The sequence below is a fragment of the Rhea americana genome, unplaced genomic scaffold, assembly GCF_003343005.1.
Source record: "Rhea americana isolate MKP2758 unplaced genomic scaffold, rheAme1 scaffold_31, whole genome shotgun sequence".
Classification (NCBI taxonomy): Eukaryota; Metazoa; Chordata; class Aves; order Rheiformes; family Rheidae; genus Rhea; species Rhea americana.
In genome coordinates this window covers 5,366,783-5,379,639 of record NW_028186435.1, presented here as the reverse complement: position 1 = coordinate 5,379,639, position 12,857 = coordinate 5,366,783, and the positions used below count along the sequence as shown (strand labels likewise).

The 12,857-nt window shown below is 37.7% G+C and overlaps 1 protein-coding gene across 1 annotated transcript in view; it reads left to right on the top strand.

The window, feature by feature from the left end:
• Positions 1-6: 6 nt before the first annotated feature.
• The window catches only part of RANBP9 (RAN binding protein 9), a 39,723-nt gene continuing 26,872 nt past the window's right edge, over positions 7-12,857 (top strand). Inside the window, exons 1-2 of the mRNA XM_085310045.1 lie at positions 7-177; positions 8,485-8,596. The gene's annotated coding sequence lies outside the window, so the exon portion shown is untranslated. The remainder of the gene's footprint in view (positions 178-8,484; positions 8,597-12,857) is intronic.

Genomic DNA, 12,857 nt, shown 5'->3' with positions numbered 1-12,857 from the left:
CGTTCCCGCACGGCGACCCGGCCCTCAACGAGCAGGAGAAGGAGTTGAAGCGGCGGCTGAAGAGGCTCTACCCGGCCGTGGACGAGCAGGAGACGCCGCTGCCCCGCTCCTGGAGCCCGAAGGAYAAATTCAGCTACATCGGCCTCTCCCAGAACAACCTGCGGGTGCACTACAAAGGTGAGCGCCGGGCCGAGCCGAGCCGGGCCGGGCCGGGCTGGGGCAGCGGCCGGGCGCCGGGCAGGGGGCGCCGGAGCAACAATAACAGGAAATAACCCGCGCTCCCCTCTCCCCCTTTCTTCCCTTTCTTTCTTTTTTTTTTTTCTTTTTTTTTTCATCCCTAAATAGTGCGCAATATGGAGAAGGAGGGTATTGCTTTTTCTTCTTTAAGCTTTATTTCCTATCCTTTCCCTTCCCCCCTTTTCCTCCCCCTCCCCCCCCTCCTCGCTTTTCTGCCGCGGTGTTTGGGGGAGGAGAGGGGAAGCAAGGGGCCGCCCCCGGCTCCTTGCGCCTCTGGAGGGGCATTATGTAAACTCTGCCGCTTCCCCCGGCGGTGCAGGTACCTCCGGAGGGTTTGGGTGTAAGGCAGGGAATAAAGGAAAATCGGAATGACGTGTCCTGTTTATGATAATGAGCAAGAAAAAAAAGTGTTTTCTCCCCCCCCCCACCTTCTCTCGGCAACGGTAAGGGTTAAATGGAGTTATGAGCAGCAAGCATTAAGCTGTTAAACACGGAAATGACGGGGAGGGGGAAGCACGGAGAAAAAACACAGTTTATTTTTAAACTGTGAAAAATGGAATTAAAGTCACCGGCTGCAGTCGTGCCTGGGCATTGTACCGACTACACAGTGATTTGAGGGAAGGAATGACAATAGGACTTGTGTAGAACAAGGCAATCTTATAAATTTGTCCATACCTGCTTTATAGTTAGGGTTACAGATTTTCTAAGAAGCGAGACAAATGAAAGTATATGCTTGTATAAATCAGCAGTCAGGTAACAGTAGAGAAACTTAGGTGTTGATTGTTATGAAATGTCACAAAACCTGGAAACACACACGTACACTCTGACCTGAAAAAACACAGACACATCTGGTGTTCTAGGCCCAAGTCCTAAAGTAGAAGTGTTGTGGATTCAAAATTGCTTCCGAGTTGGCTGTGAAGATTTGGGCCTTTTGTCGATCTGTAGTCAAATGAATGTAGTGGCAGGAGGAAAAACAACCTTGCAGTTACCCTTTCTCAGAGTTTATGGTAGTGAAATTCAAGTGAAATCTCGATAAACATGTTACTGTTTAATCAGGGGAAAAAAAGGCAACTCAAACACATGGTAGGATTTGGCTGCCATGAAAGGATTAAATGTACTGTATAAGACTTTTTTTTTTTTTTAAACAGGCTTTACTGTTACATACAAAATATGCTGTTAAAAATGCTAAGTTTTATGTACCATACAGAGCTAATAAATTCGGAGGTTGATGACCAGCTGTAGAGCCGGTTTCTGGGAGGCACTGAGTGATATAAGGGCATGTTATTTAATATTCAACTTTGAATTTTCTGGCTTTTGTTCAGTGTTTCATGACCTTGTATTTTTAGAAGCATTTTGTATTTTCTGGTGCCTAGTGGCTGCAGTGTTTTTCATAGCATGAGCATAGCTCTGTGGCCACCAAGTCCTTTTGCTTATTTGTTTTCCTTAACATTTATTGCTCGTGGACTAGAATTTAGAGATGGAACCTCTCTGGTCTGTCAGTGTAATTGTAGAAGTGTATTTTCAAACTTTCTTGGCACTATTCCTGTCTTTCCTCTCTTTTGTGTAAGTGTTTAAGAAAACAAATCATTATTTCCAAGAAATTACAACAGGCTCCACGTGTTTCTGAAGTAGGTAACGTTCTGGATATTCTAACAAAAGTCATAAAGCACAGTTGGTAGGTTATGATAATTAAATCCCTTTACTTAGCTGTTAAATAGTAGTGTGAGGTGAAGGTTGAAGAGTTCCTAGGTTAGTCCAGAGAACCGTGAAATGGAAAGAAGCAAATATAGTACGTATACACTTTGCTTAATCCTAACTGCGAGTAGGAGTGAATAGATTCTTTAATGGCCCATCTTTTCTTCATGGTAATTTAAAGAAGGTGCCTATTAGAGCAGCCCTATATGTATACACATTACTAGCCTTGCACTTGGAGTGGCTGACTGGACTAAGCATTGAGTGGTATCAGGGCATCCCTACCAATGAGAACTGAGGAAGAAGAACTAAAACATCTGCTGCCTCTCCTCCTCCCCTAGATTCCTCAGCCCAAAGAATAAGATAAAAGGGAAGAGAATTAAGAGGTTGAGTGAGGAGAGTAGGGAAGATAGCAAGAAATAATGTGAAATAGTCTCTACAAATCAGTTGCAGAGAGGTCTTGAAAGAAAATGTTCAAAATATCTGCCTGTGGAATACTGGCACTTTCTGTACTTCTGAAGMTATTGGAGCAGTTGTGAAAGAATGGAAGACGTTTTTGTTAGAAAGGGAATTTGAATCACACATTGAGCTTGGATAAAGATCTGTTGTGTTCTGGACCAAAATAGTCAAGGAAGGGGGAAAAGACAGMTCAATCCAAAGGCCATAATCAAAAACAGTTTTCCTGTATTTTTTGTTACCGTTAGTGTACGTATGGGTATCTGTATACTTATTCAAGCTTTCTCTGTTGCCTTGGTAGCGTTCTGACAATATAAGATTTTTTTTGGAGTAGTTTCTTCCTATCTGTGACTGACAGGAGATGCTTTTTCTGGTAATGTGAGTAGTTTTCTCCTATCTGGAGTGTGTTGGGGAAACTTGCCTCTTAAAAAATTAGGGGGAAAGGAGGCAAAGAACTAGAAAAACACTTTCAAAATTATTTTCTTCATATCACCTAATAATTTTAATGTGCAGACTTATTACCAGCAATAACGCTTTTGTTTCTTTGGTTTGTGAGAGAATGAATGGTCATCTCTAACTTTGAAAATTCCTTTAGTTTTCTTGTATACCAGTGAACAACTTATATGGAGATGTGAGCTGTGTAAAATGTCTCCTACTCGTTGCAGCTGTGATGCTTTATACTGTGTTTCTGGACCTGAAGCTTTTTGCAGGCATCTCAGGGTGGTTAAAAATCAAAACAGCCAGAAAAACAGATTGACCTAGAGGTCAGGGTGTAGAGAAGGGAATGCAGTTAGTATCAGGACAACAGCTCTTTAAATTTTATGAGGACGAACAAAACTAAAGGATCGCTTACTTTCTGTCATAATTATCTCTCAAAAGCATAATATTATTTAAAAAAGAAAAGGAAAGCATACATACTGAGGTGGTACTTTGAGGGTAGGGTGCATAGACTGTCATGTTGTCTACCAGAACAGGCACAATTTGTTTGAATGTTATGATTCTTCTGTTACGCTTTTACAAATTCCTACTCTTGATTATGAAGCTTTGTCAAAATTTAGGTATGGAATACATAAGACAGTGGCATCAGCAATGCTGTTATATAATAACAACTATACTGAATGGGTTTGTTTTTTCTTTTTAAGATGGATGAATGTGCATTTCTCTGTTGCTACCAGTTGTGGTATATTTATGTAAGGAAGAAACAAAAAACAGTATCAAAAATAAAATTTGTGTCCTTTCACTTAATTGTATAATAACCACTCTGAGCTGGAGGTAAGTGGTAAAGAAAGCGTAAGTTCAGACCAGTGTATTTTTATATAAAGCAGTTACCACACAGAATCTTTAGCTATGAAGGTAAGACATCTTTAAAGACGTCTTTAAAAAGACATCTACCTTCAGTAGTTCAAAATTACTTTTTGGACATTCAGAAATAATGAATGAATTTTGTGGAAAAACAGTGAATTCATAAATGATGTACGTAACTTGAATGTTCCAATAGATGCAAGTTACATTTCCAGCAGGTACTCATCTGTACTATGTTGTGTAAAGAGATAACAGAGTTGACACAGGTTTTAGTCATAGAAGAAATCATATACAGAATTATGTGAATAGATTAAATCATTATCAATTAAATCATGGAAAGTCCTATACTAATTTTACTCAAGTCAGGCTTGTGACAATTGTCCAATAAAGTTGGTAAAAGTTATGCAATTTTGAGTAAACTGCCATTGCTCAAATTTTTCTAATGTGTTACAGGCCAGGAAATCTTAGCTGAACATTTACAACACAGTTGCCTTAGAACTGTTTTAGTGCCAAACTAAAAAAAAAAAATGTTTTATTTGCCAGTGTAAGCTATGCCTCCCAATTTCTGTAACAAAAGAGGATTCTGTAATACAATTCTGTAATGTCATTCAGTGATATAAGGTCAGTGTAAATTCTTCTGGCTGAAAAGTGCACTTGAGGTACATTCAGTACTCAATGTAAGATACTGTATGGTACATCTGTTCCAGACACCTTTGGAGCTCTGAGAAGTTTTACTTTGTTAGAACGGGGAGGGCAAGTTGAAGTAAAATCAGATGCATGCTTTTTTTTTTTTTTTTTTTTTTTTTTTTTTTTTTCCCTCTTGTCTCAGTAGAAGTTTTCCTTATGATTTCAGCAGAAGATTAGACTTCGATTATGTTGTTTCTGTCAGAGCTAGCAAGTGGTTGAGCTACCTGTTGGAAATAACTGCAGTTCAGCTTATGTAAACTTCTTCTAAGGTTTTAGACTGTACAAACATGCTTACCTTTGTTTAGGCTGACACTCCCAAATTCTGTTGGGACTATTCAGTGCATATGCATAATGTGCTTAGATTTCGGTTCACAGATTAGATTATTGAAAGTTGAAATGGCTTCTCCAAAGATTTTTTTTTTTTTTAATCTGAAGTGGCATTTTCAAGTAGATAATGGAATTTAAATTTAGATTATTTTCAATTTAATTTTGCTAAAGGACTGATTATACTATCTTTAGTAAAAATAATCAGCATGAATGACAAGCTGCTTCAAAATAAAACAGCTTTATTCATGAAGCATGGTAGATTTGGCGCTACTCCTCTCCACCATCCCAGTGCATCTGGCATCTGTCTGCTGAGGTCTCAATGTTGAAAATAATTAGTTTTTAATGCTAAATAATACATACTTTAAAAATAATCTATTGGGCTTTAATTGTGGCTAACAACCATAAAAGATCGCTGTTTTAGGTAACACAGGGAGGGCAGTGTTCACATAATTTACTCCAGGCATTTGGATCCTCAAACTCAGAGCATCAGAGTTGGATATCTGAGTTCCCTTTTAATCAAAAGCAGAGAAGTGAGAATTCGGATTATCAAAGAACATGGCAGTGGCATATAATGTCACACTAAAGGGCCACCCAGCTYCTGTCACCCAGGTCCTGTCAGTGACAATGACCTTAAAAACATGGCAACCATATATGAGTTTTGTGTTTCCCTCACAGTTTCCAGCCATTTTAAGCCAAAAGACATCTAGAGCTGAATGCAGTTTCTCAGTTAGTTTCTGCTCTAGAAGCTTGCCCATTGTGCATTTAAGCATCAGCAACCATAATATTCTTTGGTAAGAAATTTTGCAGCTCAACTACCTACTCTGTAAAAAGCCTCTTTCTTGTTTTAAAGCTAAGCTGATAACTGGCTGCTTTTGACACCTTGTGTAGTCTAACATTGCCTAGTAATTGTGAAGCTCTCAATTACTGTGTTGAGACATTTCAGAAGTATTTTCAGTATTTGAAAGTAGTAAACTCCTTAATGCTGTTGAATTTGTTGTTAGAAATAGTAACTGCAACAAGTAAAAGCTGCATACTCAAATAGTAAAATGCAATTCATAGGAGAGTGTGTTGAAGGGWTAGCAGGCTAAATTTAGAGTTTCTTTTGTTTTAATGGGATGAAAGTAGTTTTAGGCACTGACTTCCCCGAATGTGTTGCTTCACCTCATGAAGTGTTTGGCAATACTGGTAAGGTATCCTGTTACTTCTGCCCCTGTATCGACCTCTTATTTGCAGTGTGACAGCTGTGTGTGCCTGGCCTGTGAACTGGATCAGGCAACTGATCTGCTGCTTAAAAAGATCTGGTAGGTTTCTTAAAGCCTGATAAGTTAATCAATCTGGTTCATGGTATATCCTTGCAAATAGCTGCCTGGATTTTGGTAGGGGGGAACAAGAGCAACAGCTTTAGGAAGAGGAAGATGTGCCGAGAATACCTTAAATTAATACTGCTGCCTGACAGTTAGATTGTAGTTTCACAAGACAAAGTCCCCTTGGTAATAGCTATACATTTTCAGTAATATTTGGCTAGTTCCTAATGGTTTGGTCTTCTATGTGGAAGACTTGACCAAATAAGGAAACTGACTCAAAGTGAAACTATGCAGATCTTCAAGTGCATAGAGTAACCAGGGGAACTTCTCTTAAGTCTATTTTAAATGTCCGTAGATTATTACTTTAAAAGATATTTTTCCCTCTATTTTTGAACTTCTGAGCGATCCCTTTAATTAAGTGAAACTTTAGCTTAGTGTTCTACCCATGAAGTTCTGGGTGCTTTACTAGCTGAAGGATTTCTGCATACTTAGGAATGGTAATCTAATTTATGGCAGCTGAATGGTGAGCAACCAGCACTTGAAAACCCAGAAAACTCATGGAAGCTCTGCTTTSTTATTACCTTGACTCAGCCTGAGGAAATAACTTAGTGGTGAACAATAAAACATGCATTCTGTCTTGTATACAGAGGAGTAAATTGATGTGTTTTTTTCCTCATCTGAGTCTTTTGAAACCGGTATGCAGAAGGTAGGTAATAAGCTTAATATAGTAAAACCTGTGAGGTAATCGAAGCATCTCAATAGAAAATAATTGTTTGTTGATGACTTACTGAAATGAGCAATGCATTTGTACTCAGAAAACTAAGGTAGCTGGCTAGCTCCCTTAAGGTGGTAGCACATTGAGGCAAACTAGTTATGTCAGAAGTAGATTAAACCTAATCACAGTGAATGAAGGATTTATCCTGTGCTAGCAAAGCTTTGGATGCAGATGTGGCCACAGTGAAAAAGAGAGGTTTTCTGGGGCCAATACATCATTTGGTAAGAGATGCTAGCTCTACAAGTAGAGAAACTTTTTTGTTGTTGTATGAACATTTGCACTAGAGGGCTTTGTGTATAGCTGTTGTGGTAGAGGTGTAGCAGTGTAGGTCAGCTGTGCTTAATCTTCCTGGATGACTAGGCCATCTATCATTTCCTGCAGTTGCTTCCTTGCTGTGTGACTGGACTTGCTGCACATGAGAGATGTATTTAATCTCTGTATGAGAAATAATTCCAGCATTTCCTAGGAGAGTTTTTTCACTCATTTCAAATTGATCCTTGCACACAYAGATCAATTGCTATGCAACAGACCTTCTATCTGGATTGGAGATGACAGCTGGAGTGCTGCAACCAGAGCAGTTCATACAGCACACCCAATAGTCTTCTCCTCCAGGCATGCCTCAGCTCCACACTGAGAGTAAGCATGTGGTCTGTGTGAATTATTTTTATGGCAACAGCAGTCCATTCCCAGTTAGTCTTACTGAAATGCCTCCTGCCAGGGTCCAGTACACTTTTCCCCTTGGTCTTTTTTTAATATGTCCTRTGACTCAGTGTATGCCTTTCCCACAACAGTTGAGGGATTTTGGTATGCCCAAGAAAAATTGGGCTTGCTTGAACAGGTGGCTGCCAAAACAAGTCATCTGATCAGAAGGCTGCTTCAAAGTTGCYCTTGGGACAAAGGGCTGTGAAGAGGTCCATGCATTCAGATGCATTCGTCTTAGTGGAGTATCAGTGGCCTTTGGGTTTAGGTTGAACGTTGCTAGTGTAGACAAGAGCTGAGATTGGACATTTTTGCTGTAGCAGAGCTGACTTTTTTTTATATATATATATATATATATGTGTGTGTGTGTGTGTGTGTATATATATATATATGTATATGTATATGCACACCTTATAAGGAGAAGGAGCTGCACTAATTCTGTGCTGTGGTCACAGCTATAAAGGCTGTGATGTTAATACTGTCTTGAAAYAGCATTCAGAACATGGAAGTGAGTTGCCAGTACTGCCTTCTATGTATTGACTGATGTTTATGCTGATCACTACTAAAGTATCTTCAAATAATTTGAAGATTCAGAAACAGTGAGCATTAAATAAAACTTGGTTATATGATGTTTCAGTCTATAAAAATGAATAAAACCTGTGTGTTTCAGAATCTATACAGTTTTTTTCAAACTCAGGTTGGCTTGTGAATTGTATGACTTATTACTGTGAAATTTATTGTTTAGTTTCCCTTCAAATAACAGTAGAACCTAGAGTAACATACACAGAAATTCTTCTACCATGCTTGGACAAGTGACAGTGCTAATGCCTGGAACAGGAATTCAACATTGGAAGAAAATATTCTAGCATGCAAGTGAGCTTAATTATGTTATATATTACTTGATCATAATGTAAGACTTTTGAGTAGTTGACATTTATACTGTTGAGTCACCTACAGTTATCTAAAACACATTTTCATTGTGTTTTGAATGTAATTCTTTTTCAGGTCATGGGAAAACTCCGAAAGATGCTGCTTCTGTTCGAGCTACACATCCTATACCTGCAGCTTGTGGAATATACTATTTTGAAGTTAAAATTGTCAGTAAGGGAAGAGATGGGTAAGCATTGAATGCGTTATTACTTGACCTACTCTTTCACATCATCTTTCCTTTAATCAAACAGATATCCTTGGTATCAAAATTTTTTTTCTTATCTCATTACTTTTAATGTAGCTTAGGTTATTATTCACAAGATGTTGCACTCTACTTTTATAGATTTAAAGGAATTGATTGTGGTATTAATGTGTGTGCTGATTTGAGGATAATTAAAACTACCACAACAGCGTCATCTCATTTTCTGCTTTGTCAGAGAAGTTAGTGTTTTAATGACCATAGTTCGAGCCTGCTCATACTTTTAACAGTGTAGTTTTTTGACTATACGGTTTTACAAACATTGAACTAATTTCTAAAAAGCTTTTAACAGTGTACAACAAACCAACTTTCCTCCTCAGTCCTGTTTTTTCCTGGATGCCATATTAATTTTAAAAAGGAAAACTAGCTACTTGAGCTAGTGAACCATAATAAGAATAAATAGGGAATGTTGAATATTCTGATAAGTACCTGGAAATTAATGGCCCAACATGAGTTGATAAGTAAGTTCAGCTACTACTCCCCAGAACTATGAATTTGAATTATGAATCTGTTAAAGTTAGATGATGGTCATGTTTAACTTTACTGAGGCAAATAGCTTCCCTGGGAATATCCTGATGCGGTAATGAAATCTTTTGTAGACCACTTTATTTTTTTTTTTTGTAGAGGGTATATTTTAATACTGAGACATTGATCGTATTGCCTATATAAGACTTTACGTAAGCAATACTTCTTTCTGATGTGCTGTCGTGTTTACTGTGTTAGTATTTAAAGCTTCCAATCAGAATTGAGTATCATTGACCTAGGTACCCTACAATGTCCAATAGTGAAAATAAATCTTGAGAGAACTATTTCAGAGCTCTTTGGTTAAAGTTCATTACTTTTGTCTTTTCTTTGTCCTGCTGCTGTTTCATTCTTTCATTCTTGCTGTGTTCTGTAGGTATTTTCTAGTTTAAGCAAACTGTTTTAGTTATTGTGTTGTACAGGGATGTTTTGACAGGATTACCTCTCGGTGCTAGTGCTGCCTTGTAGGGATACATATGATAGTTGTTGGTCCTGTTCCCAAAAGTTCTCTATAGGAAAGTTCTTTGTTGTGAAATCCTTGTGAAATCCTTACGCCTGTAACTGCTTTTTGTAACGCTATGAAGTTCTAATTACTTTTAAAATGAGATGATAGTGTTTTAAGTAATGTTGTGCTGTCAATTTTAGGAATACCTTTGTGGTTTTTACTCCTTAAATATTTTAATTTTTTTTGCCTGCTGTTGCCAGTTAAGTAGAGATTCTTATTTTGATTTGCCTAATGAAGCACATGTCTCTTCCTGAAATATATTTGTGTCTGCTAGTTTGGAATTTATCTTTTTTTGAAATGATTAATTAAAAGTGATGTGCATGTCTGTATGGCAGAGAGGCTGTAATTTTATGTAACTCATCTGACCCTTGGAGCTCTTCATATTGCTTTTTAGTCATTTCTAAGTCATACAGCACAATCCTACCAAAGTATTCTGATAGATTTATGAAATAGAAATTCTTTGAGTAAAATATTTCAAGGTTTGTACTTTAAACAGTTATCTGTGAGCTGCACATAGCTAAACTTGTGAAGATACCTGCTGAGATTGTTTAGAAGAGTGTCATTTTCATTTAATGATAACATGTACTGCCTTGTGCTTGCATCAGCCTTGTGACCTTTTTTCAGTGGCACTTTAGAGAACAGCATTGTCTGCATAATGAGCTGGTATGTCCATTTTCTTCATTGTGTAAGGTAATATGGATGCTAGGGAATACTGTACATGGAGCCAAGGCCATATCTACCTTAGCTGGTGATGAGCAGGAGCTAATATATGGACCCTCACTGTATGTGTGTATCTCTGAACTCTGTTTTCAGGTCCAAGCAGTCTTTGACTAAATGCAATGTGAACCTGTTATGATTCTGTGCTGTGCTGCATCCAAACTAATAAATCCTTCTGGAATAAGTAAACTGGAAAAAGTAAAATGTAATGCGAAGACAGCTGTATAGGTCTGTAAAAGCCAGTTTGTGTCTTGTAGGGCTTATTCTTTCACACTGCCTCCTGTGTTTCACTTCACTGGCTTCATGCACAGTCTTTCCAATTTCTTAGCATCTGGTAATAGGACTACAGTTTAGGGAAACCTTACCTGTATAGGCCAGCATGTTACTAGTAGCATCAATTAATTTAAACTCATTATACCTGTAGCAAAAACATCTATTTTGAAGGCCTAAGCCTAGCCATGGAAGCAATACAGTGATATTTTATGATACTGTTTAAAATAATAAATCCTAGACTACTGAAAATAACTCAGATGTCAGTGTATATGGCTCCAGTGCAGCTTGCAACTGCCTACTGATAATTTAAGGCTTTTTAGTTAGGGTTCCCTTTGGTAGTGGCTTTTACTTTTTATAAACCTGACTCAAAGTATTTCATCGGTGAAGCATATTATATGGGCAAGTTTAGCAGCATTCTTATTTGTGAGCTCTATTTGGTGTGACTTACCTCAATTCATCAAAAAACTTTTACTAAAACCATGGTCTGGGAGACTTTTTTTTTTTTGTACTGCTGTAGCACTTGGAGACCATAGTCCTGGAATATGATCTTGCATACCTGAAGATTACTAAGTAATCAGAGAAATTACTCTCCTTGACCAAAGGGAGTACAAACCTTTTTTGGTAGAGGGCATAAATACAGCATGGCTTCTGGGATGACTTTTCCTAACTGTATCTGTATGAGAACAGCATTGGTTTTGTCACACTAGTAGCATAAGTCAGTAAATTCTGTATGCATTGAAGAGTTGAGGGCAGAGTCTTGTGCAGGAATTTGAATACATTAATTTTACAGACATTCGTGATACGGAACTCCTAGGCATTAGGGACACTTTGTAGAAAGCATGAAAACAGGCTTGCCAGAAAATAACAAATGTATATGGTGGTTGATGTTATAGGTCAGATGAAGGTGAAAGTTGCTTTTTGATGCTAAAAGAGTTCATGGGGCATAAGATACCATGCAACAACTGGTTGTAAAAAACAAGGAAAAGGGATGTGAGACTGAAGCTGAAAAGTAGTAAGGTTCAAATATCTTTGACAAACTGTCTTGATATTTATATAGTGTTTGGCACAAAGGGTCCGAAGGTCTTTTCTGTGCTGCTGCAATACAGATATATGAAATAATTGTCTTGGAGATTTTTTAAAATCTCTTAAATGTGCTAACTAATTGTCATGTTGCTCTGTAAATATTTTCTGTTGTTCTGCATTTCGTCAATTTTCTTCCTTAATTTTTTGCCTCCTTTTGCAGTCTGAGGACTCCTGTTTACATTTTCCTTTTTGTACTGTTTTTTAATTTTTTGTTCTGTTTTGCTTTGTTTTGTTTGGGCTTACGTGGAACATTGTGAACAGGGATGTGAGCAATAGGAGATACTAACAGTAGATGAGTAATGGATGTAGGTATGGGGAAAAGTACATTGATGATGATTAAAAGGCATGGTAGGAAGAACAGTAGTAACTGCAAGTTATATCCTGTTCTCTATTGGTAGCTCCAGTTAATAAACAAAAACAAATATGTCAGTCAAAGCAGAGTATTGCAGCAACTACTGTCAAAATACTCATATAGCTGGAGAAACTAAACATAGCTGTAGCTTTAATTTTACACTTTTTAAAGCTCCAAATGTACTCTTCATTTGCAATTGTTTTACCAGAGAACCAGAAGTAACATACAGAGTTTTTGTTCTGTAATTTCCTAATATAATGCTCAGAGGAATGAGATAGGCATTGTATTGTCTTTTCTATACAACTCTTTTTTTTCATCTAAATTTCTAGGATAGGAGCCAGTTAGCTAAGATCACCAATGAACGAGCATGTGCTAAGTTCTGAAGATGTGTTTTTGATACAAGCCTTAGTCTAAATCTGTTCTGCTCTTAAAGGTATTTACTGTCTCCTCACTTTCCCAAAATGACTGTAGTGGCCATTCTCTTAGCTAGGTAGGTATGTCTGAATGTGGCTTGTTTTCCAGTCTCTCTCTCAAATTTAGTTTTCAGTTTTCTTTTTACTTGCTTTACTTTGCTGCTTTTTACTTAGTTCAGTTTTGCTAATCTTTTACAGATGTAGGTCCTCTGACTTTATGGAAAGGGGTAATGCATCTGTCTTACAGCCCCACAATAAACATGTTACTTCAGATACCAGTTAATGTTTCCCTCTTACACAATTGAAAGATATCTGCGTGATGTT